Source organism: Solea solea, chromosome 7 (genome assembly GCF_958295425.1).
Source record: "Solea solea chromosome 7, fSolSol10.1, whole genome shotgun sequence".
Lineage (NCBI taxonomy): Eukaryota > Metazoa > Chordata > Actinopteri > Pleuronectiformes > Soleidae > Solea > Solea solea.
Window position 1 is genome coordinate 28,215,320 of NC_081140.1, and position 14,263 is coordinate 28,229,582.

A 14,263-nucleotide genomic window follows, 5' to 3' on the forward strand; every position below is an offset into this window, starting at 1 on the left:
GCTACAAACACGACTATAGCTGTAGTTAGCGCTTTACAGACAGTTTAACCCTTGAGGATGTTTTTTGCTCCAAATGAGGACAGAAGAGATGAGGACATTTTCAGAAAGTGAGCGATCAATGTTCGATTTACAATGGAGATCGTGACACCCCCTAATATATACGCATCAAAATAACTGCAGGGTGTCTCAAAGACTGGGGTGAGACCCACAAATGGGTCGTGGGAGATTTTCTTTTGGTCCAAAAAAAAAAAATAATAATTTTTTCTAAACATTTTAGTTAAGATTAATGCTTATACGTTTTAAATAACATGTATAAAATGAAGTTTTGATGCATTTACTATACATATCTTTGGATTTGTTGACTTAACTGTCATATACCCCCTCCCCCCCAAATATACATTATACAAATTCACAATTCCATAAAGGTAGTTTTCTATACGCGATACGCTTACTAATGTCTTTAAACTGCTCTTTGACTTGGTTAATATTCAGAATAAAGGCTCTAAATTCTGCATGACTTTGCTGTTTTGTGACAAAAATCCAACAATTTAAAAAACTGAATATTTCTTTGACAACTAAATAATAAAAAAAAATGTAACATCTACCATCTGACCTGGTTGCTGAAATCTTACGTTGCCTGGTTCAGGGTTGAGAAGAAATGGGCTGGAATATAATATTTATGTGGCTCCCTGGACGCTCTGAAGTCGACCGAAATGAAACGTCTGATTAGTTTTTAAGAAGCATCGGGCAGGGAGGTCATAGATCTACAGGTTTGTGTCGGAAAGGTCCACAAAGACTGTGACTGTGGTGAGGCAGCGTGAGATGGAAGAGCCGGGTCAACGTTATCACTTCTGTGAGAAATAAGTGGCTTTCAATCCAAGTTAAACAGAAAGGATGAGGTTGTCCGTCCTCGGCTGAGATTGGGATGTTGTGGATTAGCCGGCGATCTGATCTGAATTATAGGCTACCAGCCAAACGGTCTATTCCCTGTTCCCTGTGTGGACACTGCGAGACAATTAAACACGCTTTATCTTCATGTCGTCAATTCAAAAGAGCAAGGAAACATTTGTTTATTGGACTGACTGACCTGAGGCTTTCATGTTTTTCCCCTAAAAATCAATGATGGGAAAACACTCTGTGCCAGTGTGGTCACCCAGGAAACTGCACCACAAAACTCGAGTGTTTGCTGTTGTGTTTAGTGCGGTGAAAACAGAGGCGAGTAGAACTTCATTGTCCATTAAAGAGGAAATGTTTTGCCTTCAGCTCAAGCAACATGAAATCATCATAAAAAAACAAGCGATATAGATAAGAGACATTTGTAAAAGAAGTGAGAAAGAGAAGAAAAATAATTGTAATTGACACAGATGGAGTAAAATTATGGTCTGTATTTTTTTATAGTCTTGATTATCACTCAATGCTGCTTTAAACCTACAGTCATTCACTCATTCACACACAGCTGTCAGGGGCAAATGGGGGTTAAGTGTCTTGCCAAGGGACACATCGGCATGAAGACTCGGGGATTGAACCCACAACCTTCCGGGTTGAAAGATGACCCACTCGACAATGACTCATGAATAATATCCCATTCTCACTGCTCAAAAAACCCCAATTAACCCCTGGGTTTTAACCTTTTTGTTGACCAGTGGGAATGAGTTTAATCCTCAGTCACTCTTCAGTCCAATGACTCAGCAATTTTACCAGCTAGGACTTAGATTGGCATTGTAGTTAGGTAAACAAGGAGGGAGGGGCCCTCAGATTTTAGGTACCCCTACTCGAGTTAGAACAAAACACAACCAAGGTTTTTGGGCTATTCTTAAGACATACCCTAATATCTGAAAAAGAGCCACATTAGGCTGTTCCGGATAGAGGCTGTGGTGCTGTGGTTTGACCGAAGTATCTGTCCAACAACACCAAAGAGTTTATATAATTTTTCCAGAGAAATACTAGAATATAGTCCTGCAAACATGACTTTAGTGCAGGCAGAAATTGTTAGTCTAGTAGGAGGGGCCCTCAGATTTTGAGGTACTGTACCCCTACACAAGTTAGAAGAAAACAACAATGTTCTTCAGGATCTCCCATTCAAGAAATGCATTGTTGTGGAACTTCAACTGAAGAAGTGATGCACCCCACAGAGCTAACATTGGTGGGAATGCAAGGCCATCATGACCATGCTAATTTCACCTTCATCTTATTGAATTTTTTGCAGCGATGGAAATTCCTTTTAACTTTTAAACATCAACAACTGTCGGTTTCATTCAAATCAAAATATTTCACAGAAATAACTATTTTTACATATAGAAGTGAAGGTAAAGTAATGATCACAAGAGCTTCTCAGTAATTTCAGTCCATGTTCCACGTCAGGAATCATTGACGAACGATGTCGGTAAAGATTACGGCAGCTTTTATCTTGGCTAGAAAGGTCAGAAAAAAAATCACCCCAGGTAATTATAATCCAGTGCAAATAGACCAGCGGTAAATATGTTGGTAAATACTCCGTCATCTCATGTTAACAAGTAGTTTTCTGCGGATCTTCAAGCATGAACATAGCTCTTGAAGAAGCAGTTGGTTTCGGTCGGACAAGTCTGTAAGAAACCTTGGATTGTTTGCGGCATAAGACGAACACCTTTCTGAACCAAAAAAAGTTTGAAAGCACTCAGAAGCACGATATTTACGGAAGCACCTGATTATGTAGGCCGAGTCCATGTTTCTAATAAAATGCCTATAAAATCAACCCGTGAGCTTGTCCCTGGTCCAGTTTTGCACTTTAGCTTTTGCCAGTGCCACGTTGACACGTGTCTGCGCTTGTGATGCCAGGAAGTGGCGTCAGCAAAAACAGAGACACAATAACAACAATAACAATTACCTTCCTATTTCTATCATTCAGACCAGTTCAAAAATTGATTGAAAGTGGGATCAAAATAAATTACATTAAAAAGGTAACCATTCCTGTGCCTGAACTCCATGGTGTTATTGTGGTTTTCTTCTTCTTCCACTGACTCATTTTGTTTTGTCACCGACGTCACGACGTGACAAAAACACCACAGGAACAACCAACTGCTAACAATCACAATGTTGTTTCTCACTTTTATTTCAGGGTTCTCCTAGATTCGCAAATCCAACGTGCACCCGTTACTTTTAGTGTGAAAGACACTTCATTGACCTTGTGAAGTAAATTTCCGGATGATCAGTCACGTCAAAGGAGGAAATCATCACTCTCTTCCCTCCAGCATTGTTGTTACTAACACCTTCTTTCCCTTCTATCCTCGCCTCGCTCGTCTGTATGAGAACTGCGTGGCTGCATATAATGAAAATATGAAGGAGTTTAATTTCAGCTTTGGGAACTCACCAGAATCCTGTGTTGTTTTGGATGCTCCAAGGTTCACTTCAAAGGAGTCTGCGGAGAGAAACAAACGATCGCACCTTAATACAGCGGCACAAATAACATCGGGGGCCGCGCGGCAACAGCTCTAATACTGTCAGATTCATAAAAAGGTTCAATTTATAGATCAATCTTTGAATCCATCACAGACTCAATACAAATGATTTGATATTTCTGCGGCGGTGGAAATATCACTGTGTGCACTGAGCCTCTCTGACAAGGGGAATTTAAAAAAAAGCCTCGTCTTTCAAAACTAATTCTGTGCCTTATACACTTTATGCATGTATGAAATACAAATATTTTTAATATACCAATGAAAATGATGCAATACAAGTAAAATTTGACATGCCAATCAAATACAAAGGTTGATATGGTGGTAGGAAGAAAGGTAGGTAAGGAAGTAGGCAGGTAGAAAGGTGGGTAAAGAGGTAAGTAAAGATATAGGTAGGACCAAGTACCATCAACCAGCATTAGTCAGACTAATAATTGGACTTTTAATATACATGCAAACGCACAGAATGACTCATGGGTAATACACCATTTCCACTGGTAAATACATGTTAAATCCCAGGTTTAAACCATTATTTGTTGTTGTTTTTAAGCAGTGGGAATGTGTCATTATTTACTCCCAAATGACTCAGCAGTAGGACCAAGTAGGTGGGTCAGTATGTAGGTAGATGTGGAAGTAGCTAGGTAGGAAGCTCAGGAAGTAGTAATGTAGGTGAGTAAAGAGGTAGGTAGCAAGGCAGGAAAAGAAGGAGGTAGATTTATAGGAGGGTAAGTAGGTAGGTAAGAAAGTATGAATGTACTGTAGGTAGGTGGGTAAAGAAGGTTGTAAGGCATATGGTTAGGTAGGTAAGCAGGTTAGAAAGGAGGAATTTAGGTAGGTAAGTAGATATATAAATAGGTAGGTAAGGAAGTAGCAAGGTCTGTAGGCACTGTAGGAAGTTAGGTAAACAAGTAGGGGAGGAAGTAAGGAGGTAGGTAGGCTGGCAAGTAAGTAAAAAGCTAGGAAGGTAGGTAGAAAAATGGATAAAGGAGTAGAAAGGTATGACGGTAGGTTGGTAAAGAGGTAAGTAAAGAAGTAGGTAAGGAAGTAGATTGAAGAAGGTGGGTCAGTAGGTAGGTAGCTGTGGAAGTAGGTCATAGGAAGCTCAGGAAGTAGGAATGTAGGTGATAAAGATGTAGGAAGGAAGGTTTTTAGGAAAAGATTCACATCAGGAGGTAGAATAACAGGAAGGTGAGTATGAAGGTCAGGACGTATGAATGTAGGTGGGTAAAAAAGGAAGTAAAGAGGTAGGAAGGTGGGCAGGTAAATAAGGAGGTAGGATGTTTGGTAAAGTAGGTAAGGAAGTAACAAGGTAGGTAGGTACATAGAGAGATGGTAGGTAGGTGGGTACTGTTGGTTAGTAAGGAGGTAGGAAGGTAGGTAAGAAAGAAGGTAGGTAGGTAGATAGATATGTAAGGAGCTAGGAAAGAAGGTAGAGGTAGGAAAGAGAAAGAGACAGAGCAGTTAAAACAGAAATGTCGATTTTGGCCAGAAACACAAACTTGTGATAATAAATTTATAAGCAGCTTGTTGTTAGTGTTGACCCAACATTAGCAAATGTGTTTTCCTGGTGAGAACAAATCTACCACAGGACACACACAGAAACAAGGTCACCAGCCTATCACAGAGCCAACATTCTCTCAGATTCACACCTACAGAACCAAACACAATCCATTAATTAACCTAAACTCTAATCTGCATGTTAGAGCCACAGGAAACTGCACACACTGTGTGTGTCACTTTGAAAATAAGCAGAAAACCATTTCCACAAGAGTGTTTTGAAATCCTAACAGTATTTTGTGTAACGTGTGTCTCATCCAGCAGAGAAAAATGCAACTGCAAACTTCCTCAAATCTAATACAGAGCACGACTGAGCTGCTAAAGTTCTAATAAAAATCATAAAATGTGCAGGTCCAGCGTCTGTGTGCTTTCCGGTGAGTTTTTATTGATGTTGTCAGGGCGGGGAGACAAACTGCTTCCTCTAAAGCTCAGTGCAATTTCACCCTTCGCTCCAAAAAAACCAACTTATCCCTGCCCGTCCATTTAGTGAATTCATGGAAAGCCACATAGAATGACCCTTGTTGAGGTATAGAGGTAGGGTCAAGGGTCAGAGTTAACCTCAAATGGAGGTTTTTTCACAAGGATGTGAAGGATTTTTGTTAAGAACAGTCCTGCAGTTTATATGTCGTATTCTTCTACTTCAGGGTCAAAGACCGTGGAGAACATTTCAGTCTGACTAAGTGTAAACATGCAGGTGTAATCGGACTATGATCCAGGTATGTTAGTCTGACTAGAACTAGCTCCATTTTAGTCAGACTAACTTGCTTAAATGACATTAAGAAAACCAAATTATTGTCTTAAGCTGTGTCCACATCGGATGGTGGCGCGGTGGACGGAAGTCGGCATATTTTGGCGTAGAGACAGAAGTAATGGACATTTCTTTTCACCATCAACCAGCATTAGTCAGACTAATAATTGGACTTTTAATATACATGCAAACGCACAGAATGACTCATGGGTAATACACCATTTCCACTGGTAAATAAATGTTAAATCCCAGGTTTAAACCATTATTTGTTGTTGAGAGGATTGAGAGGATTGAGACACTAAATGGAGAAGGTTATGAGTTTGTTTGTTTTTTACCCCCAGAAAAAGAAACTTATTTTACTGTCATAAAACTAACACTGGTTAGCATGTTGTGTTGCTATGCTAACCCCAACAAAACCTGTTTACAGTCTACTGTAGTCCAGTATTAAGACTAAAAACATTCAGATTTAAATGTCTGGAGGATTTAAAAAACACAAAAACAGTTAAACGAGTCTGTCGCACACAGAAGGTTCTTCACAGAACATCGGAGACGGATGAAGGCGCGAACAACTCTCCCGATGTTTTCATAGTAAATCTGTTTGTCGAGGGTATTTAGCGTTTTTAGCCGTCATCACTGCAGCGAAGTGCATGAAATCTCACTATAAACGTGTTCAGTGATCGATCACAATAATCATTTGTCATTATGTCACACTCCAGTGTGTTAGAAGAAGCTGTGAATCAGTGGAGACGCCTTATATGAGTTCCAGCTGTAAGAGAAATTAATCTGAGAAATCGAGCAGAGACAAGTCCCTGTTGTTGTTGTGGTTTCTTTATATTATTATATTAAATATGTCTATATTTCTTCCCTAGTTTGCTTTCTGTATTTGTTGCGTCGGAGCAGCACTTTGGATAAGAGAACATGAAACTTCACACTTCTAAGCTTCTATATACAGTATAAATGTATAATGTACAAACACTACACAGCCGCAGCTACAGCTTCTGCGCTTCCTTGTCCTGGTGGTTGATGAAGGTATGACGGTCAATTACAGGCTACATGAGTGCACTTCAAACGCACAAGGAGATAATCCATATTTTCCAGTATTAACCCGGTCCTTCAACTTAAACTCAAAGGGACATTTTTAGCACATTTTTCAACTCAGCTACACACAAATGTTCGTGAGGTTAGTATTAGTAGTTAGTAGTTTTGTGAGTAAACGTCTGTCGTGGGAGTCAAACCCGTGTCGATCACACTAAACTAAAGTAAAATACTTTCATCTCTAATAGAAACGTTGGTGAAAACCTCTTCATGACGATACACCCAAGGTACCAGATTGCTTTTATTTACACGACCACTAGGTGGCACCTATTTTACAAACGTGCCAATTGGTCGTTAATCCTGCATACAACCCATAGTTATGTTTTGTTGGAGGACAGTCTCTCCAGTACACATTATATGTAAATACATAAAGGCCACACAGCCTGTAGCCAAGTGGAAAGGGAACTTGGTACCCAACATGGTACCCGGGCACCCACTGCTCCTAATTCTAGGAAGGTTTCTAGTAGAGAAGGACTTTGCCCTGTGGGACTGATAAAGGACCAATTTATTTATATGTAAAAGGAACAACCCACATCAAAGATCGTACATTGATGTGACTGTAATCACTTCCTGAGGTGATTTTACTCTTTGGTTGTCTTTGGTTCTGTGAAGGCACGAAAAGTGCAAAACTCTTGTTTTGACCTTTTTTTTTTTTTTAAAACTTTCCAGACTTTATCTTCAAAAGAGACCGACTTCAGAGGATGATTTAGTTCCAGAACTTTTCTTTCTCTTCCCCGCGGTGAGTTCACCTGCTGAGACCATGTACTGGACAATGTGAGCATTAGTGCAAGTGTAAAAAAAACACTAAATACTGAACTAAGCTGGAGTTGTGGAGACGAAAAACATGAAACAAAGTGGGAGGAAAATATCTTTCAGAGATGAACAAACTTCCTGGAAATAAACCTACGCTGTCGTGGGTTCCTGTCTGCATTCAATTTTGGTGCCACCTTCTTCTACCAGGGGTCACCACAGCAGATATTTTGCCTCCATCTTGTCCTCATGTCCTCCTTCACATCCATGAATCTTCACCATTGACCCGAGCCTCGACCAATCCAGTACGACAGTATTGTTTTCAGTGATCCGCGTATTTGATTTTCATGCCGATTGTTCTTCCTGACGCAACACAATTTATCCGAGCTTGCGATCAGGACTAGGACTACACACTGGATGTGGCCCCCTAGTGGCCACATCCACCCCTCTCCAACGGCACAGCGAATTAAAACTCATCGTCAGAAGACACGGACTTGGACTGTTTTCAGGAATACTGTTAAGACGAAGAGTCTGTCCACATGGAGACAAGTCTAGAAGAATCCGCTAAAGGTTTTTATCGTATCCACACAAAACTGGTGTTTGTTTTGAAAACGGGTCCCAGAGTGGGAAGATTTTAAAACACCAAACACATGTCTGTGTGGACAATCGAGACACTACTTGGAGGTCATAATCCCACCTCTCTTCTCTTGCACAGTCTTTTATCATCGTCGTTATTGTCTTCTTGTGTTTGGTTATTTGGTCTTTTTCTCTTTAAAATTTCTTATTTTCTTCCCTGTAGTAGTGCTACGGCGCCACGTTCAGGCCTGGCATATGTACTACAGCGTTTAGTGTTGTTTCAAGTAGATGATGTTTCCTGGAAACTGTGTTAATGTAAAACATTTTTACGTTTTATTCCGTTTAGATTGAGTGTAAATCCGATACCTTTAACCCTTAGTGCTCACGCGGCACAGCACCCTTGGTAACTTACAATGGGAATAATACACAACTCGTTATTATCCTGGGGTATGTGTTTAGGTGTTTTTTTAGTCTACTTATGTTCTTGAGTCAAAGTTATGATTCAATTTATTTAAAAGCAACCAAACAGGAGCAGCAATAATTGTGAAGAAGCCACAAAAGGCATTTTTTCTTCAATTTCTGTTCATAAAAATGAACAAAGACAATTTTAAACTGATATATCTCACAAATTCAATCTGATTTAAAAAAAGTTTTTAGTACTTTTTGCTCAGGTGCATTTATATAGTTGGTGAAAATGAAAAAACCCCTCTTTTTTGCCGATAGGTTGTGTTGTTTTAACATAGTAATGGATAATAAAAGCATAAATGCTCTGTATTCTAAGGGTTAAATACTAAACTGTAATCTTGATTAGAATCCAAACAGCCTGAGCTACAAGAACACAAGGATGTTTACTGAGCAAGAAATATTTACCCAACCTAACCTTTGACCTCTGCCCATGTGTAAACACTAAAGCTACAATAATGGATTCTTTAGCTTCTCAAATGTGAACATTTTCTGGTTTCTTTGCTGCATATAATAAAGAAATCATTTTTCTGACACGCTTGATTGATCGATTAAAATAATCGATTATGGGAATAATCGTTAGCTGCAGCGCTACTAAACACGGCTAAACACGTCCACAAAACGCCCTGACATTTACAGAGCAACCTTCAATGGTTGCCTGAGCCGCTGTCCTTTACATCCTCCTCTTCAGTGTCATCTCTGCAGGTCATAAACGCGTGGGTGATATTGCAAACATTTATCTAGCGTCTTGCAGGCGCTACTTATCAGTGACATATCATCCTGAGCGAGCGTTTGGGCTCCTTTTTGTTTAGTGTTCAATAAATTATTGTCAAAGCCAGTGACTTTCTGACCGACCTCAGAGAGTGATGTGAGAAGAGCAATTTCACGCGTGCTTCACTCCACTGACGCGTCCGTGCAGTGTCCACGCTCCCCGAGGGATCACAGTACTGAGAAACTGATTAATGCACACACACACACACACACACGCACGCACGCACGCTCAGCCATGTTTTTCACGCCACTTTAGCGCGGGTCGTACATGTTGGTGTGAGTGCACGCTGACGCTGACCCTCCATTTACTCTTCAAACTCCCACACACACGCACTCACACACTAAATGTACAGCCTGTTCGGCTCTGAGTGACAGAGGAGAGGCTTCTCTGCTCCACACGGCTGCTACTTACTGCTCTGTTGTTATTGTTGTTGTTGTTTTTGTTGCGTTTAAAAAGCACACTGGTGCATTGTGGGACGTGCAGAGCAGAAGGTGAAGACGCTGAACACTCGACGACAGAAGCTTTAAAAACTGAAACTCCTAAAATGAAGATATTCCTGCATGCAACCAAAATATTCACTCACTAAAATCGAGTTAGTCTTAGTCAGACTAACATACCTGGATAATGTGATTCATAGTCCGATTAGTCCTGCATGTATACACCTCTGTGCACGTACCAAAATGTTATATCTTAATTTCTTCAAATGCAAATTATTCACTCAGTGTGTTTACATTCATGTTAAAAGTCTGGTTTTAGTCAGACTTAGACAATAACTCAGTTTTCTTAATATCATGTAAACACGTTAGTCCGGCTAAAATCGCGTTAGTCTTAGTTAGGGCTGGGCGATATGAACTAAAAGTCATATCTCAATATATGTCTCAATATTTTTTCTGTGACGTAAGAAAGCATTTCCCCCAAAGCATTATAGCATATTAGATAAAATGTTTCCCAGAGCAAACCCTTTAAAAAATTAACAAACAGTCAGTTAAAAGTTTAAGCCACATGTCAGAAGTCACTGAAATAAATATGCTCCTTTAAAAAAAATCAAAAAACATTTCTTTCCTGTATGACAATAACATACAGTAATTAATTTCAAAAATACAATAAGTACTGTCACAATTTTAACAAATAAAGTTAAAATGGGAACAAACATGACTAATAAAATAAAAATCGTCATGTCATGTAAACACGTTAGTCGGACTAAAAAGAAGCTTTGTCTTAGTCAGACTAACATACCTGGATAACGTGATTCATAATCTGATTACTCCTGCATGTATACACTTAGACTTGTAACATGCACCAAAATGTCCTCCCCCGTCATAAATTATTAATTAAAAGTCCTATTATTAGTCGAACTAATGATGTGTTCACAACAGACGCGACAAGTTTACATCCAAAGTCAATGCACAGACACAATTTTGTCTTTTACTTATCCATCTATGTGTCACCTTTAACGAGACAGGTACCAGACATACAGAACCACCGCACCGTGCATCTCACTGTCTGCTGTTTTTCTGTCACGTAAAGGTCAACCGGAGACTGATTGAATAAACACTAGCTTATAGAGAGACACAGCGCCACCTACAGAGGCGGAGTCAGACGTACACGACCAATGAATAGATTTCCTCCTGTTTATACTGTATATATTTAGACTAGTTGTTCGATTGTCTTAGTCAGACTATGGACTTAGCTTGATTAAACTGCGCATGTTTATATTCTTGCCTTTATCTTGTTTTACAGATCTGTTTCAATCTAAACGTCTTGGTCGCTCAGACAGGATTTGAAAGTGTCAGCTTCCACTGTCTCAGTTTGCTCCATATTTGCTCTGTCAGTCTCTTGTTCCAGCAGAAAATTGTTTTGCTTTTTTTGCCGGATGATGAAACACAAACGCTTCAATTCAGCAGAATTCAGCACAAGCCAAACAGGAAGTGAAACACCAATACAAAATTAAGCAACCATGTTATTTTTTTTCCAAATAAAAGCCCTTGACTCGAGTGACTACGGCAACACAATGTTGATTAGATGAGGAAACTCCCTTGTTATAGCAGCAGAAGGGGTCAAAGGTCGACAAGCATTAAATAACAAAGATTCAAATAAGACGAATATAAGGTAAGCACAAAAGCAATTATAGAAATTTAAAAGATATTAGTATTAAAAAATAGAGCATGAATATAAAAGCATGACGTGTGTATGTAGCTGATCTTTATACACAGGGTTTTTGTGAACGTCAGAGGCCAAAAAATCTGATGGACCTGAATAAAAAAAAAGTCTATGTCTGAATAAATCTAAGTTTGCTCAACCTTCTAACTTGAATGTTTGAGCTGAGCTTTTACACTTGTTTATAACTTTGTAAAGATTTAAAAGTCACTTCCTCCTGCGTTTGTAAAGAAGATAAACGCTGACGTACGACATCCTCAAAATCTGAACGGTTTTTATTCTGCAGCTGAAACCAAACAAATGTCTCATCCCTCATTCACCTCGAAAACCTCACTGAAATGTTCAACACGAGTGTATATAATGAATTTTTAACATTAAAATCTACCAGAAAACTCTTATGTTTTACTTTTAACCACAACAGTTAAAGAAAATCATGCAGGAAACACTCTACATGAAACATGACAGGAGTTAGTCACTACAATTTGTGAAGCAGAACAAACATCAGTGACATTAATATAATAACTACTGTTTGGGATTAATGTGTGAAAATGAGTAACACAGTGAATTTTACAGCAACTGGACGATTACTATGAGTTCAGTGTGAGACGCCCACACAGATCAAACCTGATCATCATCATAATTATACATAAGTAAATAATGTGTTTTAATGATGTTACTGTGTGAGTTATAGTGGCTTTTGTCTTTCTGTGTGTGGTCTTTATTCTGTGGCAATTTTATTTTTAATTTTTTTAAGATAATTTCTTTATATTTAAATTACCTATTTTTTACAATGACAGTTTCTTACTTTTTTTTAAATGATTCCTTTATTTTTTTTCTATATTTTTCTGTCTGTTTTTTATTTATTTTTCATTTGTGTTATTGTTTTAACGTAATTTTTACTCATGTGTTTTGTGTCAATTTTATTATTTTAATTTTTATGTCTTTTTTATTTCTTTTAAATTTTTGCTTATATTGTAATTTTCCATGGTTAGTTTTTTTTAGCCAATTTTATTTTAATGTAAATTTTTACTTTTTGAAATGAAAAAATATATATGTATAGGAAAAAATATATATTATGGTGATTTTGAACAGTATTGGACTAATACTGATCAGATATTAGTCAGTTTCTCCCTGCTTTATGCATCTATGTTATCACTCTTCAGGAAATCACTGACTCAAATGGAGACCAAACATATATAAAATACTAATATTTCGTAATAACTTATTAATATAATAACTTAACCTTCATATACAAACATTATATTGTGTAAATATAAATGCAGAAGAAATTATGTTTTTGTTTCAGAAAAAAGATCAAAATGATTAATGTAAACTGTCATTATAATTAATTGATAAATCGATTCACAAACAGTTTCATAAAAATGTACAAGTCTGGTGATTTGAAGATGATTGATGATCCAGTCGAGTGTAAAACTGCAGCTTTTTTCCCTGCTCTTCTAAAAATGTGTGGCCTTCGTCCTTCGTCCTCGTCAAGGACAAACAGCGATTTGTTGAGTCTCAGAGCTTCTGTACACACGCGGGCGTTTGCTTAAGAGTAAACGTGGATCAAACCAAACACGCAGAGACAAAATGGAGGCTTTTCAGCAGCTGTATTTTCTCTCTCTCTGTGTTTTTTCAGGAGCTGGTGTCTCTCACTGGAGGCCACAGAAACATTATCGCCTCTCAGTCCAAACACCCTGCAGAATTCTTAATGAAGAGTGAAAAGGCTCTCTCTTATAGCGGCGTCTGAACCATGTGAGAAAACGCAGTACGGTCAACATACAAATCCACTCCTCCATTACACTGACAGATTTAGACCAGCCCCCCTACCCCCCCCACACACACTAAAATCGGATTGACTGAAAGAGGAACGATTCACCACAAATAGCTGGACGATGAATGCGTGTCATAGCGTTGCACCGTAAACAAGGCGAGAATTTGCATTTTCTGCCAAACGCACAAAAATAATGGATGTAATTGAGCAATTTTGAAAATATTGACAATATTCTATTCTATTTGCCATTTTGTAATACTTGGCATCAGTAATTATTACTTATGTAAGATTAACCAATGTTTTTCCTCAAAAATGGGATGTATATGCTGATGATACAACTCTGTATATAAAAGGACCCAAAAGATTCTGTAAAACACTGCAATTGATCCATTGTAAAAAAAAAAAAAAAAAACAGTTTAAATCTGGGTATAAATGTTTCTTTGATTGATGCCGGGATATTTGTTTCCACCAGACAAGACGTGCGTAAGGCAAAAGGACGTGAACGGTGAGGATTCTGCTGTGATTTCCATCAGAGACCAAACAGCCGCGTTACTCCGCTGCCTCCACCGAGCGCGATTTAACAGACGACATACGGTTGTGTTAGCGCGCCCACGCTGCTGACACACTGTCCATTACGAGAGGCTGCGGGGCGAGCGGCGTGACCTCCAGAGAAGAGAGCGCTCCAGACAAAGGCAACAACCTGAGGCTGCAGCACACATGAGCACACAGATAACAACCACGGAGGTGTAAATGATGATGGGGGACGGACACAGTGTTGATATTTTACTGATATTCACTGTTGTGACTCATTTGTACGGAGGAAAATCTCGCCCGGCTGCAGTGACATGGAGCAAAAATCCACAAGTTGCCTCGGAGACTAACATCAAATAATGTACGCTCCAATAAGCAGCCTGGGTATGAAGCTATTTTTAATAACACAC

General features: G+C 38.8%; 1 protein-coding gene across 2 annotated transcripts in view; it reads right to left on the reverse strand.

The window, feature by feature from the left end:
- Window positions 1-14,263, reverse strand: part of lrfn1 (leucine rich repeat and fibronectin type III domain containing 1) — a 177,055-nt gene that overhangs the window by 82,590 nt on the left and 80,202 nt on the right. The window contains exon 2 of one of the 2 annotated variants that reach the window (XM_058634125.1): window positions 3,347-3,394. The exons of the other annotated variant lie outside the window; for it this stretch is intronic. The gene's annotated coding sequence lies outside the window, so the exon portion shown is untranslated. The remainder of the gene's footprint in view (window positions 1-3,346; window positions 3,395-14,263) is intronic. 2 annotated transcript variants of the gene reach the window in all.